At 38.4% G+C, this 5888-nt stretch overlaps 1 non-coding gene across 1 annotated transcript; it reads right to left on the bottom strand.

Annotated features, from left to right (window-relative positions):
* Window positions 1-5479: 5479 nt before the first annotated feature.
* On the bottom strand, window positions 5480-5585 carry LOC112534951. Its single transcript, XR_003079163.2, has one exon. It is a non-coding gene; the product is annotated as a small nucleolar RNA R71 (small nucleolar RNA).
* Window positions 5586-5888: the final 303 nt, after the last annotated feature.

The following is a 5888-nucleotide window of genomic DNA, read 5'->3' on the forward strand; positions in this document are numbered from 1 at the left end:
ATTAAGTGAACGATCCTTGGTGAAGACATCAACACTGAATACGAGTTTGGTAAAAGCTAGCCATGTTCGTGTCAACGAGAGAGTAGTTGATTGGTCAACAACTCTTATAGTCCTAGATTTTATAAGCCAACTTAACAAAAATAAGGGAAAATTCATATGGGCCTACTTAATAATACTCCAACCCAAATTACTTCATTATATGCATCCTAAATATCAAAATTCTTGCATTGTCACTTGTATTATACTTGGATGAATAAATAACAACATGATTTATCATTTACGCGCATGGATTTATGTCTTGTCTTGCTTAATCTTAAAGTTAAGCCCTAATGCTATCGGTCAAACTTGTCAATTGAGTTCCCATGATTCCTTACGCTAATCCTTATCTCATTATAATTCATCATGCCTAGAGGAATAAGGAATGATGGAGATCCCAATGGTGCCAATCCTGGATTAGAATATTTGGGGCGAGACTTGATTCTCGGCGATTCCTCTTTCCTTTAAAAGATTCATCCGAGACCATTCCAAGAATGATATAAATACTCAATCAACTAATTTTCTTTCTTCGCATTTGTCCAAGCCTTGGATCAATGCCTTTGATTCTTGCTTCTACATGCTTTCACTCCAACGTTCGTGTTTATGCTCCCTAAATAAAATCACAAGTTCTTTGTTCTTTTCCATACGGTTAAGCTTAAGGATTAAATTGAATAGATTTAAACGCAAGGGTAGATAAATAACATAAAAGAAAGGAAGGACATGAGCTTAGAGGAACAAGGAAGGATGGAGATCCCAATGCTGTAAATCCTAAATCGGAATATTTAGAAGTGCCTCGATTCTCATCGTTCTCTCTTTCCATTAAAAGATTTTTCCATGATCATTTGGAGAATGATATCAATACATGATCAACTAATTTTCTTTCTTTGCATTCATCGAAGTATTGGATCGATGCCTATGATTGCCGCTTTCCATGTGCTTTCACTTAATAATCGTATTTATGCTCCCTAAATAAAACCAAACCATCATACTAGACAGAGATTAGGAAGAAAGACATAAAAGAAATAAACAATATGAGAATATAGGTAAGATTAAGGAGTTTTACTATTCCCTGCATAATTGGTGATTTGCCTATTAGTGGTGCATTGGCTGATTTAGGAGCTAGTATTAATTTGATGCACACTAGTTTGTTTGATAAGTTAGGTTTGAGTGAACCTAAGCCCAGTAGGATCAGCATTCAGTTAGCTAATAGGACTGTTAAGATTCCTAGGGTATTATTGGGTATGTGCTTATTAAGGTAGACAAGTTTATTTTTCCTGTTGATTTTGTAGTTATGGACATGGAACGTAAGAGTACTGTGCCTTTGATCCTGGGTAGACCTTTTCTTGCAACATCTAGGGCTGTTATAGATGTTTGTGATGGAAAGCTTCAGCTTAGGGTAGATGATGAGACCATTACCTTTGACTTAGCTACTAATGGAAATGACTTTCCGCGTAGGACGCACTTTGAACTATATTACTTTCGATCCTCTTTTGGGGTATGGGTAGACTAAAGTCCCTGACCCGGTTGAGGATTGCATTTCGGCCATTCAGGTTTGTTATCGATTAGGTATCAGTGGGAACATAAGATAAAAGAGTAGGTCTACTCTACACGGTACTTACTTTGCTTTCCTCACGGTAGTCCCTCTTGGAGATCTTGTCAACCGCACTGGATATATTGTGGATGTTCCTATGTTCTCTGTGGATATTCTGGATGACATGGTTGAGTCTCATTTGTAGGAAATATTGCTTGATGATCCTTTATAGGTAGCATTACAAGGAGATGAGGAGGAGCTTTCCAACGACCAAGTATTGGAGCAGCTCGCTAGTTTGTTGGCTCCTAAGCCTAGCTGTTCTACTGACCCTTTTCTTTCTCTTGACAGGTCAGGAATGCAAAAAGTAAAGTCTTCTTTTGGAGGACCCCCCGGCCTTAGAATTGAAGGAGTTACCTAAGTACTTGAGCTATGGATTCTTGGATGAGGAAGAAAAGTAGCCTATGATTATTGTAGCAGATTTGACGCCTGAGGAGCAAGAAAAGACTCTAGACTCTCTCAAGAGGTATAAGAAGGCCTTTGCCTACAAGATTGCTGACATTCTCGGGATCAACCCTAGTTTCACATTCTCATAAGATTTTTATGAAGGATAGCTATAGACCAGTAGTTCAGCCACAGAGGCGGCTTAACCCGAACATGATGGACGTAGTGAAAAAGGAGGTAATTAAGCTCCTTGATGCAGGTTTGATTTATCCTATTTCTGACAATTCTTGGGTGAGCCTTGTGCAGGTTGTACCGAAGAAAGGAGGCATGACAGTAGTTCGCAATGAGAAGGATGAGCTGATACCCACACAAACGGTAATAGGATTCCAAGTTTGCATTGATTACAAGAGGTTTAATGATGCAACTCGGAAATATCACTTCCCTCTTCCTTTCATTGATCAGATTTTAGAGAGATTGGCAGGACATATGTTTTACTGTTTTCTTGATGGCTTTTCAAGATATTTTTATATTCCAATTGCACCTGAAGACCAAGAGAAAACGACTTTCACCTGCCCCTATGGGACTTTTGCTTATAGAAGAATGCCTTTTGGTCTATGCAATGCGCTGGCTACGTTTCAGGCAGTGTATGATGGCCTTTTTTTATGATATGATTGAGGAGTCGATGGAGGTATTTATGGATGACTTATCTGTTTTTGATAATTCCTTTTCTCATTATTTGGCAAATTTAGAATGCATGTTAGCTAGGTGTATTGAGGCTAACTTGGTGCTGAATTAGGAGAAGTATCATTTTATGGTGAGAGAGGGAATTGTTCTAGGGCATAAGATTTCATATGCAGGGATGGAGGTTGATAGAGCTAAAATAGAAACCATATGTAAGTTGCCACCCCCTAGTTCTATTAGGGCTATTAGGAGTTTCTTAGGCCATGCTGGGTTCTATAGAAGGTTTATTAGAAATTTCTTTGAGATTGCTAGGCCTCTTACTGAATTACTAGTTAAGGATGCACCTTTTGTTTCCAATGATATCTTCTTTTGAGTTATTGAAGAAACTATTGACCATAGCCCCTATCATGGCTTCGCTTGATTGGGGATTGCCCTTTAAGCTAATGTGCAATGCTAGTGGTTATGCAGTTGGAGCTGTACTTGGACAGAGGTTTGATAAAAAGTTCCAATTCATTTACTATGCTAGCAAGACTTTGACAGGAGCCCAGAAGCATTACACTACTACAGAGGAGTTGTTGGCTATTGTTTATGCCTTTGACAAATTCAGATCATACCTCATCTTATTAAAGACTATTATCTTCACTGACCATTCAGCTTTGAGGTATTTGTTTAATAAGCACGATGCTAAGACGAGATTGATCAGATGGATTTTATTATTGCAGGAATTCAACATTAAGATTAGAGGTAAGAAGGGCGTAGAAAATTTGGCAGCTGATATGCATCATTTTATACACATTTACATGCCCAATTGATTACATTTTTGTGCATAATTATCTCGTTTTATGCCATAATCACCTGTGTTTTGGTTCCTTTCACGTTTCAAGTTATTATCGAGGGACATTATCAATAATCGAGAGAAATATGCGCAATTACGGACCAGAATCCATCAAATTGAGCAAGGACTAGCATTCCAAGGTTAACCACGACATGGACTCTAGCTGTGCTAAACCATCAAATAGTTGCCCTTCAAGAGTGCCATTTTGGCACAATTTCCAAAGGCACCATGGCCTCCACCACGGCCCGTGGTGGCTCAGCACCGGCTAGGGCACAGCTTGGAAGAAGTCGCGAGTTGTAGAATGCGGAGGTCCAGCATGGCCTGGACTTTGCCCGTGTTGATCAGCACGGGCTTAACCACGGCCGTGCTGAATGATTTATATAGGCAAAAGCGATTTGCTGAATTAAGGTTCAATTTTCTGACTTGATTTCACATATACAAGCTTAAACCATCTTATTCTACACTTTAGTACTCGACCTTAAAAGATCATTTCATCTATTGAAGGAAGGATTACAATTGTTTTAACATCAAATTGAAGATCAAGACAAGATTTGGGAGCATTCAAGAGGCAAATTAGGGTTTATTATTTTGAATTGGGGATTCAGGGTTTTTCATCCAGCTTGAAGAAGAAGGATGTACATGCCTTCAATTTACTTTTCTGAATCTATTCTTTACTTTGTGTTGCTTATTAGTATGAATAACTAAATTTGTCAAACCCATTTAGGGTTCCTATGTTGTTGGATTGATTTTAATGCTTATGAGATTTTGATTATCAATGCTTGTCTCTTCTTGCTTTCATTATTAATGAGAAATTACTTTATTCATGAGACGTTATGAGTTGTGGTATTCAAATTGCTTTATGTAATTGAATAGCAAGAACTGGTTAATGATCACTTAGAGATAAGGGTAATTGACTAGCCGGATTAAGAATTAACAAAGCTTAATAAAGGCGGGTTAAACCTTAATGCTAATCGAATAATCGATCGTTAGGAAGAGATTCCAATTTTAGGTTATTAGGTTTAGGAATTCGGTTATCTCGAGAGGCAGACTGAATTCAGTTAAGAATTTGTCCATGGGTAATTGCAATTGGTAATTAATATAGTCTCTATCTTCACTAAAATCCAACTAGCTTAGGTCCCCTAGGGTTTGCTTTTTACTTCGATTGTTTTCCTAAATCCTTTCAGATTATTTGACACTTAGTTAATCGTTTGTTCATATTTAATCGTAGCATAATCACTTTATTAATTTTGCTTAGGTTAGATAACATAAGATGCTGTAGTAGGTCTAGGATTACCCTTTCCCGAGAATATGACCTTGTACCCAGCATTTGTGCTAGTCTGCATCGATAGGTTCACTGCCTTGGATTTTAGCTACACAAATAGCTTATCAAGTTTTTGGCGCTGTTGCCGGGGATTTTTTTGTGTGAACTAGAGTGAATTTGTGTTTTTGTCAATTTAGCCATATTTATTTTTCTGTCTTTATTTTGCTTTATTTTATTCTTTTATTGTTTTAACTACTTTTGTTCTTTGGTTGCTACATTCCATTCTTAGGTAGTTTATCATAACGGAAATGTCGCGGCAAACGCCAACAGAATGATGTTCGAGTTTGCTAGACCATCATTGGATGGGACACAGACGAGTATACTCAGACCGGCGGTGGCAGCTAACAACTTCAAAATAAAGCCAAATGTGATCCAGATGGTACAGCAAAGTGTACAGTTTGAAGGGCTGCCAAGCGAGGATCCCGATGCCCATATAGCCAACTTTTTGGAGATATGCGACACGTTCAAGATAATTGGAACTACCGATGATGCCATTCGGCTGAGATTATTTCCATTTCCTTTAAGAGATAGAGCAAAGAGATGGTTGCAGTCCTTTCCACCGAACACTATCACTACCTGAAAATCCTTGGCTAAAAAATTTCTTTACAAGTACTTTCCTCTAGCTAAGACTGCTAAATTGAGAAATGACATTTCTTCTTTTGTGCAGATGGACGAGAAGACATGTACGATGCTTAGGAAAGGTACAAGGACTTGTTGAGATGTTGTCCATACCATGATCTACCAATATGGATGCAGGTTCAGACCTTTTACAACGGTTTGAACCTTGCTACTAGGCAAATGGTAGATGCTGCAGCAGGTGGAGCACAAAGAAATTAGACCAGCTTTAGATGCCAGTTCAAGTAGCCCAAATAAGCTGCGAGTTTTGTAGCACTACGGTGCAAACTATAATGCGGGAGGTATGTTTGCTAGCCCCTCTACTTCATCTATCGTTTCTGCTGACTATGAATAGGTTAATTACATGCGGAATACACCCGGACAGCATAACAACCCTTATAGCAGCACATACAATCCTGGATGGAGAA

Source organism: Ricinus communis, chromosome 3, assembly GCF_019578655.1.
Source record: "Ricinus communis isolate WT05 ecotype wild-type chromosome 3, ASM1957865v1, whole genome shotgun sequence".
NCBI classification, from domain to species: Eukaryota; Viridiplantae; Streptophyta; class Magnoliopsida; order Malpighiales; family Euphorbiaceae; genus Ricinus; species Ricinus communis.